This window comes from Rattus norvegicus, chromosome X (assembly GCF_036323735.1).
Source record: "Rattus norvegicus strain BN/NHsdMcwi chromosome X, GRCr8, whole genome shotgun sequence".
NCBI classification, from domain to species: Eukaryota; Metazoa; Chordata; class Mammalia; order Rodentia; family Muridae; genus Rattus; species Rattus norvegicus.
This window is the reverse complement of record NC_086039.1, coordinates 63,802,871-63,815,826: the sequence shown is the minus strand read 5'-3', so window position 1 is coordinate 63,815,826 and position 12,956 is coordinate 63,802,871.

Here is a 12,956-nt window from a genome sequence, read left to right as displayed (position 1 = left end):
TTCAGGAAGATTATCTGCATTGTGGTTGTGTTCATTCCTTAGATTAAGTTGTGTTTCCCACATGCCATGGTCCTAACTTTGAAATAAACTACGTTACTTTGCACAGGGAAGAGCAGGGCATGGGCCATTGGATTGATTTTCCCTCCACCCAACCACATTTGCTTCTCTTGAGTGTCTGGGCCTTTGTTTGCCAGATTTTCCCTTTGACTCTGAACTAGCTGACTCAGTAGGTAATTCAATAGTGACTGAGAGGCACTTTACAGAAAATAAATATCACGGGCAGAAGTGTTGGTAGAGGAACACTTTTCTGTTTGGAGCATGGCAAGTTGGACACTTTGTGCTATTCTGCTCATGAATTTCAAAATGCTCTGCCTACCCCACCTTAAAGAAGAGCATGCTTGTGTTGGAGGATGGGGTGTCAGTTAGTGAGCAAACCTGGCTGTCATGATATGCAGCCCTTCCTCAGATAGTACTGATACCCACAGAAGCTAGCCTCAATCATCTAGACACCATGTTCTTTGTAAGGAACAGGACTTCATTGCCAATCTAAATTTATGCTCATTTCTTCATCTGCTCAAGGCATAATGAAAATCATTTTATTATTCATTTTATTTGTGCTATTTGTGATATTTATTGATATCAAATGATATCGCCCTCCGTGGTTGCCCCTCCACAAACCCCCATCCCGTCGCACCCTCCCCTTTACCTCTTTGAGGGCACTCCTCCACCCACTCCTGTCTGACCACTCTAGTATCCACCTACTCTGGGCATCAAGCCTCCACAGGTCCAATGGCCTCCTCTCCCACCGATGCCAGATAATGCCATCCTCTGCTGCATATGCAGCTGGAGCCATGGATCCCTCCATGTGTACTCTATGGTTGGTGGTTTAGCTCTAAGGGAACTGGTTAGTTCCCTTCAGCTTTTCAGTCCTACTCCTGACTCTTCCACTGGGGTCCCTTCAATCAGTGTGATGATTGGCTGAGTATGTGCACCCGAATTGGTCAGGTGCTGACAGAACCTCTCAGGGAACAGCCATATCAGGCTCCTGTCAGCAAGCCCTTCTTGGTATCAACAACAGTGTCTGGGATTGGTATCTTCAGATGGGCTGGATCCCAGGTGGGGCAGCCTCTGGATGGCTTTTCCTTCAGTCTCTGTTCCATTTTTTTTTTTGTCGCTATCTTTTATTGGACAGAAATTTCTTGGTTAACCATTTTGAGATTAGTTGGTGGCCACATCCCTAAACTGGGAGCCATGCCTATCTATTGGAGATGGTCTTTACAGGTTTCCTTTCCCCTTTGCTGGGTATTTTGGTTAATGTCATCCCTGTTGGGTCCTGGGAGACTCTCAGTTCCCTGGATTCTGCAACTTTCTAGTGGCTACCAACCTCCTCCCCATCTCCCATTGCTACATATTTCTGTTCAATTTCCTGACCCTCTATACTTCTCCTCAATCCTTTCCAATACCTGATCCTGCTCCCCTTTTAACTCCCCCTCCACTTTCCCTTTCAGGTCCCTACCTCCCTCTAACTCCTGTGATTATTTTGTTCTGTCTTCTATGTAGGACTGAAGCATCCACACTTTGGTCTTCCTTTTCTTAAGGTCCATATGATTTGGGGGTTGTATTGTGGGTATTCTGAGCTTTTGGGCTAATATCAACTTATAGTGAGCACATATTTTGCCTGCTGTTTTGTGTCTGGGTTACCTCACTCGGGATGATTTTTTCCTCTTTCCATCCATTTGCTGAGGAATTTCGCAAAGTTATTGTTTTTAATGGCCGAGTAATACACCATTTTCTAAACGTACCACATTTTCTGTATCCAACCCACAGATTGGGAAAAGACTTTTTTTAACAACCCTACATCCAGTAGAGGGTTAATATAAAAAATATACAAGGAACTCAAGGAGTTAGACTCTGATTGAAAAATGAGGTACAGAGCAAAAAAAAAAAAGGATTCTCAACCGAGAAATCTCCAGTGGTGGAAACACTTAAAGAAATGTTCAACACCCTTGGTCATCAGGGAACTGCAAATATAAATGATCCTGAGATTCGACCTCACAACAGTCAGAAAGGCTAAGATTAAAAATGCAGGTGACAGCAGATGCTGGCACGGATATGGGGAAAGAGGAACACTCCTCCATTTTTGGTGGGATTGCAAGCTGGTACAACCACTTTGTTAAATCCATGTGATATATCCTCATAAAATTGGAAACAGTTTTACCCGAAGAACAGTCCTGGGCATATACCCAAAGGACGCTCCAACATGCAACAAGGACACATGCCCCACTATGTTCATGCCACCTTTTTCCATAATAGCCATAAGCTGGAAACAACCAGATGTCCCTCAACAGAAGAATGGATATAGAAATTTGAAGAAAGTATAATTCTCTGCCCTGATATGGAATTTGGTGGGGAGAAGTACATGGTTTGCTACCAGGACGTGTCTCCTTGGTAGTGACTGCTTTCGAAGGAGACCAGGAGCTATTCCAACCAGATCTCCACAAATAGGCATCTATCTGTCCAGTTTGTCCTGAGGCTTCTGGAAGCCTATTTCAGTGTGAGAAAAACTTGTTGGTGAGACAAAGTCGTAACCCCTTGCCTCTCATCTCGTACCCATTGCACGGATTCAGGTAGAAAAGATCCAGGTATATCAAGACCATCGTCAGGAACAACAAATGCCATAGATGGGGGCAGGGTAGGATGCGATCTTGCTATCAAAGGTTGTAGCTTCATTTTCACAGAGGGAGTAAGCCAAGCAAACCTCCCGAGAGCCTGTCTGCTCTTGGATTAGGAAGAGGTCTCTTTCCTGAGTTGGAAATGAATGTACTAGTGCCCCCAGGAAGCTTAAGAGACTTGTCCCTGTCTGGTTTATTCCCTCCCCACTCTAGACAGGTTATTTACCGACTGAATGAACACTGTGTTTGTTATTCTTGTCCCTCAGTAGAAGTCATAGAATAAGGGCATTTGTGTGACCGAGAAACAAAGAGCAGAGTTAGCATTACACGATGCTTACAGAGTTCTGTCCCCCAACATGATGTAGGAGACGAGCCTTCTCACGTGTCTCCTCTTGAGGGCATCTTTGGTTGCCTAGTACCCTGTAGGGAAGGGGAAAACATCACCTCCCAGAGGTTCCCAAATCTTCATCCCTGCCAGGTTCAGGGGGCGTTTGCCATTATATGTTTGCCTTGGATTCAAGGATGTTACTTCCTTGCTCTTGATTTGTGTCCTATGTCTCTCCCTCTTCTCCTCAGGTGCACATGTCTTTCAAAGCCTAACACCAATGTCTGAGGACCCAGGTGGGCGGTTTATCTCCTACATTAGGTAGCTCAGTGCCTCTGTCCCCAAAGTCAGGTACAATAATACATGTTAACGTAATTTTTGGTGCTGTTCCTCTGCCATATCAATGAAAAATAAAAGGAATAGAATCAAAAAGAAACGACGGCCCAGAAGCACAGAAATTGGCATCACCTTCCCACTGGACTTAGAGCCACTCCTACACCGGGCCTTGGCAGCTACGGTTGGCCAGGATTGCTTTGCCAGTTGACTGTCATGGTGACTAGGCTAATTTGTTTTTAATTAATTAATTAATAATTAATTGTTGCACTACAGATTTTATTCCCCTCCCAGTTCACACTCACCAGAGGGTCCACATCCCATACCTCCTCCCCCTACACACATTTCCCCCATCCCGGTCTCCACAAGGATTTCCCCACCCCATCAGAACTCTAAACTCCCTGGGGCCTCTAGTCTCTTGAGGCTTAGGTGCATCTTCTCTGAGTGAACCCAGTCCCGGGAGTCCTCTGCTGTGTATGTGTTGGGGGCCTCATATCAGCTGGTGTATGCTGCCTAGGTGGTGGTCCAGTGTCTGAGAGATCTCAGGGATCCCTGATCCTTCTCAGCAGTCCAGATTTCAAAGATCTGAGCGTGAACAAATAAAATGGCTTTACCACAAGATGGCAGCAACATCCAGTCAATAGTACTGGGCTGTGCTTTGGTAGTGCCAGAGAGGGTAAACCTCTGAGGAAACCTTCCAGGGGCAGCAGCAGGAATACCCACCCAGAAGGGCAAGGAAACACAGTAATCCTAGGGAAAGGAGAGAAAGTAGAGCTGCTCACTCCGTCCATAAGGAAAGTCGGTGACTTACTTTTCCGTCTCCAGGGTGCTGAGCGTTTGGTGGTAACAGGCCACACCTACCCCAACTAGGCCAAAGCTCCTAATATGCCACTCCCTGTGCGCCCAGCATTCGCAGAGAGGAGACTATGGTGGCCGTTCCTATGCAAACAACCACATCCCACTCTCTTGCCACCATAGGCTTGTAGCCGTGCCATATACCAACGAGACTCATGCCATCTCTTAACTGTAATTCCCTGTGATATCAAAATGGAAAAGCAGAATACATACATCCAGTGTACAATGGCACAGGATACACATTACCATTCCAAAGGTAAGAGAGGAAATAGAGCAAGAGCATAGAGAAGAAATTCTCAACCAAGCAAGTCCAAAACCAGTTGGCCTAACTCCAAACTTCATTTCCATGCCTCCTGTCAAAGCGCTCTTCAGATCTCCGACTCCTTTGTGCTGTGTGGATTACAACATACTTCTTACTCTTGTGCTGGTTCCATTCCCTGTCAGCAACTCTCCTCATCAGGTATCCCAGGGCTCTGGCTTCTCCAGCATCTTAGGGTGTCCAAGGCAAGGTTTATCTTTCACAGTTTCACACAATGGTCTCTCTGTACCCCCACATAGGGACACCCTAGACACCCTCATGTTCTCAGGGCTTTCCTTAGTTGGGAAGAGAGATTCCATACCCTCTCTCTTCTATTCCTGACTCTGAAGCCAGCACTAGAGGCTGAACTTTACAGCTTTTGCTGTTTGCTGAGGCTGCCTCACGTTTGACTGTTCATTACGTCTTTACCAACTTTCTGTTTGTGAAGGTTACCTTTCCTATCTAAACTCGGATGTCCTGGAACTCCCTCTGTAGTCCAGGCTGGCCTCAAGGTCAGAGAGCTGCCAGCCTCTGTCTTCTGGGTGCTGGCATTAAAGCTGTGCACTACCACACCCAGCCCTAAGCTTTTCTTGAAATATTTTTAACTTTTCAAGAATTCCCTTTTACTTCTCCTTCATGCCTGTCCACTCGGAAGCTCAGCTGGGCGGGATCTTCCCCTGAGGTCATCACTCCCGTTATTTTGTAAACTTCCTGCTTTTGTTTAATCTTTTTATCTCCTTGAACAAATGAGTTAGCCCCATTCCATTTCCTGGTACTCTCCTTTTCGTCCAATGTACATTTTTCATTTTTCTTTGCTTACTTTGTTCCCTTTCATTGATATCTTCATGAGGGTGAACAGGAATAATGAATGACCCACGCTAGAGTCAATAATAGACTGTTGGTAGATTTCCTCTGCCCATGGAATTCGTACAAAAGTCTCTGGTTTAGCCGCTGGGCAATCTTTTCAGATAAGGCTAAAAAGCAGCCAGGTTATTTGCCCAAACTATCCCAAGAACCTTCCCCAGACAACTATACACTGACCTTCTTCTCTGAAATGTCTTGAGCTAACCTCCATAGTTCAAATCACCCGTGGCAACATTGTATTTCATTATGGTACTTTTCATTCTACTCAAAGCATTCAGCTGCTTTCCCAATCCAAACGCTCAAAGCCCACAGTCCTCCCAATAACATCATGGCCAGGAATATCACATTAATACCTAAGTCCTGGGTACTGATTTCTGTCTTAGTACCGGTATCTGTTGCTAAGAAGAGACACTCTGTCCATGACAACACTTGTAAAGGAAAAAATTTACTTGAGCCTGGCAGACAGTTTAAGAGATTTATTCCATTACTGACAGGAAGGAAGCCTGGCTGCCTGTAGGCAGACATTGGAGAAAGAGGTGAACATTCTACAACTGGATCCACAGGCAGTAGAAAGTTACTGCCACACCACACCCTGCTAGAGCACACATGACCTCACAGCCTACCTTAAAGTGACACACTTCCGCCAACAAGGCCAGACCTCTTCCATCGAGGATATACCTGCTAACAGAGCCACCACTGCCTGTGGGCCGGATATCCATGTGGCATAGACGGGGTGGGGTATTCCTATTCAAATCACTGCAAACCCCATAACCCAAAGGAAACTCCACATTGCTGAAAGCCACCACACGCTTCATAGGATTTGAAGGATTTGTGCTGGAACTGACCTGAAACCTCCTCTCTGAAGACTAACGCATACTCCATGAATGTACCATTCGAGCTCCGGAGGGAGAAATGGAATTAAATCTCCCAGCCTTACCTCAGCACATGTGGTACAGTGATGGCCAGTACGGAGCTATACATGTGAGGGAGAAAGACTGGCTCATTCATTTTAGGAGTAATCAGGAACCGCTTAGTGGACTTCAGTTCCCTCAAAAGAAGAGAATTCAAGTCTGGTACTGTACACCTAGCCAACTACTTATGACTGGTAATGATATAGATCCTTGAAAGGGACCCATTGCTGCCACACACCTACACCAGTATAATTCCCCCATGTTCTAAATACATATCTTTATATCCACAGGTAAATGTAACCTTATTTTCTTCTAAGTGTACTTTTAGTGATGGCTTGTAGCACATCACCTAGAGAGGTAGAGGAAACTGAAGAATACAGGGGAAGGTAACCTGTTTAAAAATGGTTCTGTGGAGCAACTCCTTAATGTGTTGTCTGGAAATAGGCAGTTCAGTTCACAGGTCAGCAGCAGCAGCTCGATCCACTGGCAAACACTTCATGGCTACACCAGCAGCAGTCCAGTTCATTAGAGTCGGGACACCAAACAGGAACCAGCCAGCAACCTTGGTAATACCTAGCGGAGACAGCCAGGCCTCAGCCTCGGGATGAGGATGAAAGGAGAAGAGATGAACACAAGAAAAATGCCTTGGCTATGCCTCTCTCAGTGAAAAGATCAGCAAAAACGTGTTTAGCTATGAAAGCAAGCAGAGCTCAGCCTCTGTGACTGTCCGTCGATTAATATTTATACTCCCTCCAAACACCACGTCTCCTCCATGGGTCTCGGCACGGGTCTGGCCTCAGCTCATGCAACTGTCTCAGCCGACATCACTCTGTCAATCAGCCTCAGGCTGAAGCAGAAAGCGACTGCAGAACACCAACAGAAACTTTCTGATACATTTCTCGCTGTGATTCTGAACAAATGGAGCTCAGCTATTCAGTGTAAGGCAGACCAATTCATGTGTGTCCTTGGAGAAGAATCCTTCATCACGTGTCCTTTCATGTGCTTCCTTCAGCCACACATCCTTTCACCTTTGTCTACTTTGGCAAAACATTTCTTCATTAGTCTTTCCCCCCTGTCTGCCTCAGTCAACAGCTCCATCACAAACACCATCCAACACAACTGACTTTCCAAAGAACGTTCTTAAGTTTCCACTTCAGGTCAATGTAGCTCTCACTCCTCATCAGTGAAGCTTCTTCCTGCAGCAGCCGGGTCATGACAGAAATGCTCAGATGTTCAAATCTGAGGGAATAGCTGACCCCGTGGGTCCATCCCAAATGGATAAATCCACAATAGAATCCTAAACCATTAAACTTCCTGTAGGGTGTTCGAGGCGTTGGGGGCGCAATGGTTTTGGGGTTGATCCAACTAGTTTCAGGACTTGACTGGATTCACTAAGCCCCGCCCTGCCAGTGTAAGCAATAAGGACTGAGATTTGCTCTCAGACAGCCGAGCTTCAAAGAAGACTGAGAGACCAGACGGACTCCCTGGAAGACGCAGAAAGCAGCTTAATTTCCTGAAAGAGATTCAGACCAAGTGAGTCAGTTGGAAGGGACATTCTCCACACTGATGTGCTGCCTGTAGGCTGTGCCGTGTGACCCAGGCTCCCAGGTGTGTGAGCTGTCACTCAGGCTGGGGTGGCCCTTGGTCATGCAGCTGTCTTTGAGTCATTTCTGCTCCCATAAGCAACACCTCAACCATATTCCTGTAAGGGACCACTTGCCGGACTTTGGTGGAAACTGTCCTTTGGTAGGTCATGGGCTTTCTCTGGGGGCAGATGGATGTGCAGGTCTGTAGGACCTCCCGGATGACAGGTTTGTCCCACAAAAGGTGACAGTATTTGGGAGAATGAATAGAAGAGCCAGATGATCACGAGGATTTCTAGGAGACTGTGTCTTCTCTGTCTGACCAGAGTGGCAGCCATGAAACTTTAACAATATGGTTGCCTGCACATGGCCTGTACATTGATGACACCAGTTCAGCCCACCATGGCTGAGGGAAACCTCTAGAGACTACCTGTAGAAGAATAATAGTTAAGGGAGATTCCTAGCCTATAAAAGGAGAATCAGTCATCCCAGCAATGACTCCCTGATAGTTTATCCTAAACATGAGCAGCGCTGAAGAGGCTCCCAAGGATGGTTCTTTCTGTGCCTCTCTCTGCCTGTCTGTCTGCCTGTCTGTCTGTCTTTCTCTATCTCTGTGTGTATCTCTGTTTTTCTCTTTCTCCAATCACTCTTTTACTTTCTGTGTGTATCTCTGTTTTTGTCTCTCCCCAGATGTCCTTGCAATTAGAAAACAGATCCTAAACTTGTGTGGAAAGGGGAGCGTAACGGGAGCAGTTACTAGAGGTGGAAATGGGATAGAAGCGATGTTATTATAGTACAAATGAAATTCTCAAAAACATTAATACAATAATTTTCTTTGAGATAGAGATGGCAGGCCAATGTGCTGACTGCCAGAAACTAGCAGAAGCTGGATACACCCAAGCTGTTCGATCTGTCATACGAGGCTTTAGATAAAATTGTTTGTGATTCCGGCTTTTCTTAAATGCTAGTTTATTTCAAAACACACCTAAGAAGCAAGGGAGAGTACCTTCTTCTCCACTGTATATCAAATTAAGTAGAAAGGGTAGGAAACAGACACTAGATTCAAGTTCATAGACTTTGTGAACTCAAATGTTGATGAAAGTTAGTGGTGGGCTTATGGTTTCATTGTCCTGTGTAGCCTATTGATAGAAAGGGAAATGTGACATTGGAGTCCTTTGAAGGTCGTTATCTTATACTCATGACATAGAGTGGTGGGTTTTATTACACATGTCAAGTTCTTTCCATCAGTTTAGTCCCACTATCTTCTCAAGACTGCACTCCCTTTCCTTCACAGCTTTTGCATTTCCAAATAGACCCCTACATACGTCCATGTCAAACACACTTCCCAGAGACAGCAAGAGAGGGAGACAGACAGACAGACAGACAGACAGACAGACAGACAGACGGACAGACAGACAGACGGACAGACAGACTGACAGAGAATGAGAGAATGTGCCTGGGCCAAATTATGTGAGTCTTATTTTTCTGAGCCTGGTTTATTTTGTTTAGCATGATAACGGACAGTTGAATCTTTCCTAGAAATCACAAATTTCTTATGGAGGAATAAATATCCACCATATATTGATATCACATTTCATCATCCATTCTTCCTAGGGTAAATAATACTGCTGTAAATATGAACAAACTTGTCTGTGGTAAACAGGTTTCTATTCAATTTGGAATGTTCTCGAGAATGCAAGAGCTGAATTTCGTGATACTCTCACTCTTGTGGGAAATCTAATACTAATGTCCAGAGAGGTTGGACTAATTGAAATTCCCACTGGTAGCACAGAAGCATTCTTTCCCCCGGCATTCCTGCTGTTGTTTTGTTAATGAGTGTGCCGAACTGACCAGGTTGAGATGGAGTCACAATGTGGTTTTGAGTATGTATCCACCATGGCTACTCATTTTCAATATTACTTTATGTATTCCTTGGCCATTTTGTACTTACCTTTTGGAGAATTGTTGGTTCTCCTCATTTGTGCATGTATTGATTGGATAATGTGGGGCTTATGGAGTTTAATTCCTTGAGCTCTGATTCTAAATACAAACTCCTCTCAGATGCATGGCTAGCCTGGATTTTTCCCCTTATTGGAAAAATTCCCCCCTTCTATCCCGTCCCCATGTTAAGCAAGGCACTTTCTTGAGCAGGAGCTGTATGAGTTCCTGCAATCCAATTTATCCACACTTGCTTGCATTTCTTGAGAAATGTGGAGTCCTCAGGAATTCTTATCTATGTCGAGACCTTGAAATAGTTCTCCAAGCACTTCCAGAGTTTTGGGTCCTACATTAAGGTCTTTGATCAGGTTGAACTGACTTATATACAGGGTAAGAGATGGGGGATCCACGTTCATTCCTCTACACATGGAAATCCACGTTAACAGCACCACTTGAGAACTCTGTAGTCCCTCCAAGGTTTACAGTTTCTGCCTCTGTCCAGTCAGTGAGCTGTAGCACATGGGTTTAATTCTGGATATCTGTTGGTGGCGTTGTGTTCCAATATCCGTCCTGGTTTTGTCAGTGATGCTGTGGGGTATAATACTGAGGTCAGCTCTAGTGATTCCTTCAGGATTACTCCATATAGGAATTCATGTTCTACTAACACATGAATCATAAATCTGTTTCACTTTCCTCTTTTGACTTATGTTTATAATAGTTACCCTGAGAACTTGAAGGGTATTATACTCAATGCATGTAGACTTTTGTAATTTTGCCAATTTTACCATATGAATCCTGCCTATCCATAAACAAGGAAGGTGTTCATGCCTTCTAATGTCATGTCCAATAGCATTCTCTCTCTCTCTCTCTCTCTCTCTCTCTCTCTCTGTCTCTCTCTCTCTCTGTTCTCTCTCTTTCTCTGAGCATGTTCTCTCTGTCTCTCTCTCTTGTGTGTGTATGTCTCTGTCTCTGTCTCTGTCTCTGTGTGTGTGTGTGTGTTTATTTATACTATCAGTGTTTGAACTCATATTTTTTTTATTAACTTGAGTATTTCTTATTTACATTTCGAGTGTTATTCCCTTTCCCGGTTTCCGGGCAAACATCCCCCTAATCCCTCCCCCTCCCCTTCTTTATCGGTGTTCCCCTCCCCATCCTCCCCCCAACAATCTAGTTCACTGGGCGTTCAGTCTTAGCAGGACCCGGGCTTCCCCTTCCACTGGTGCTCTTACTAGGACATTCATTGCTTCCTATGAGGTCAGAGTCCAGGGTCAGTCCATGTTTAGTCTTTCGGTAGTGGCTTAGTCCCTGGAAGCTCTGGTTGCTTGGCATTGTTGTTCATAAGGGGTCTCGAGCCCCTTCAAGATCTTCCAGTTCTTTCTCTGATTCCTTCAACGGGGGTCCTATGCTCAGTTCAGTGGTTTGCTGCTGGCATTCGCCTCTGTATTTGCTGTATTCTGGCTGTGTCTCTCGGGAGAGATCTACATCTGGCTCCTGTCAGCCTGCCCTTCTTTGCTTCATCCATCTTGTCTAATTGGATGACTGTATATGCATGGGCCACATGTGGGGCAGGCTCTGAATGGGTGTTCCTTCTGTCTCTGTTTTAATCTTTGCCTCTCTATTCCCTGCCAAGGGTATTCTTGTTCCCCCTTTTAAAGAAGGAGTGAAGCATTCACATTTTGATCATCTGTCTTGAGTTTCATGTGTTCTATGCATCTAGGGTAATTCAAGCATTTGGGCTAATATCCACTTATCAATGAGAGCATACCATGTCTGTTTTTCTGTGATTGTGTTACCTCACTCAGGATGATATTTTCCAGTTCCAACAATTTGCCTACGGATTTCATGAAGTCGTTGTTTTTGATAGCTGAGTAATATTCCATTGTGTAGATGTATCACATTTTCTGTATCCATTCCTCTGTTGAAGGGCATCTGGGTTCTTTCCAGCTTCTGGCTATTATAAATAAGGCTGCTATGAACATAGTGGAACACGTGACTTTTTTATATGTTGGGGCATCTTTTGGGTATATGCCCAAGAGAGGTATAGCTGGATCCTCAGGCAGTTCAATGTCCAATTTTCTGAGGAACCTCCAGACTGATTTCCAGAATGGTTGTACCAGTCTGCAATCCCACCAACAATGGAGGAGTGTTCCTCTTTCTCCGCATCCTCGCCAGCATCTGCTGTCACCTGGGTTTTTGATCTTAGCCATTCTCACTGGTGTGAGGTGAAATCTCAGGGTTGTTTTGATTTGCATTTCCCTTATGACTAAAGATGTTGAACATTTCTTTAGGTGTTTCTCAGCCATTCGGCATTCCTCAGCTGTGAATTCTTTGTTTAGCTCTGAACCCCATTTTTTAAGAGGGTTATTTGTCTCCCTGAGGTCTAACTTCTTGAGTTCTTTGTATATTTTGGATATAGTGCCTCTATCTGTTGTAGGATTGGTAAAGATCTTTTCCCAATGTGTTGGTTGCCATTTTGTCCTAACCACAGTGTCCTTTGCCTTGCAGAAGCTTTGCAGTTTTATGAGATCCCATTTGTCGATTCTTGATGATGGAGAATAAGCCATTGGTGTTTTGTTCAGGAAATTTTTTCCAGTGCCCATGTGTTCCAGATTCTTCCCTAGTTTTTCTTCTATTAGTTTGAGTGTATCTGGTTTGATGTGGAGGTCCTTGATCCACTTGGACTTAAGCTTTGTACAGGGTGATAAGCATGGATCGATCTGCAATCTTCTACATGTTGATCTCCAGTTGAACCAGCACCATTTGCTGAAAATGCTATCTTTGTTCCATTGGATGGTTTTGGCTCCTTTCTCAAAAATCAACTGCCCATAGGTGTGTGGGTTCATTTCTGGGTCTTCAATTCTGTTCCATTGGTCTATCTGTCTGTCTCTGTACCAAAACCATGAAGTTTTTATCACTAATGCTCTGTAATACTGCTTGAGTTCAGGGATAGTGATTCCCCTGAAGTCCTTTTATTGTTGAGGATAGTTTTAGCTATCCTGGGTTTTTTGTTATTCCAGATGAATTTGCAAATTGTTCTGTCTAACTCTTTGAAGAATTGGATTGGTATTTTGATGGGGATTGCATTGAATCTGTAGATCGCTTTTGGTAAAATGGCCATTTTTACTATATTAATCCTGCCAATCCATGAGCATGGGAGATCTTTCCATCTTCTGAGAT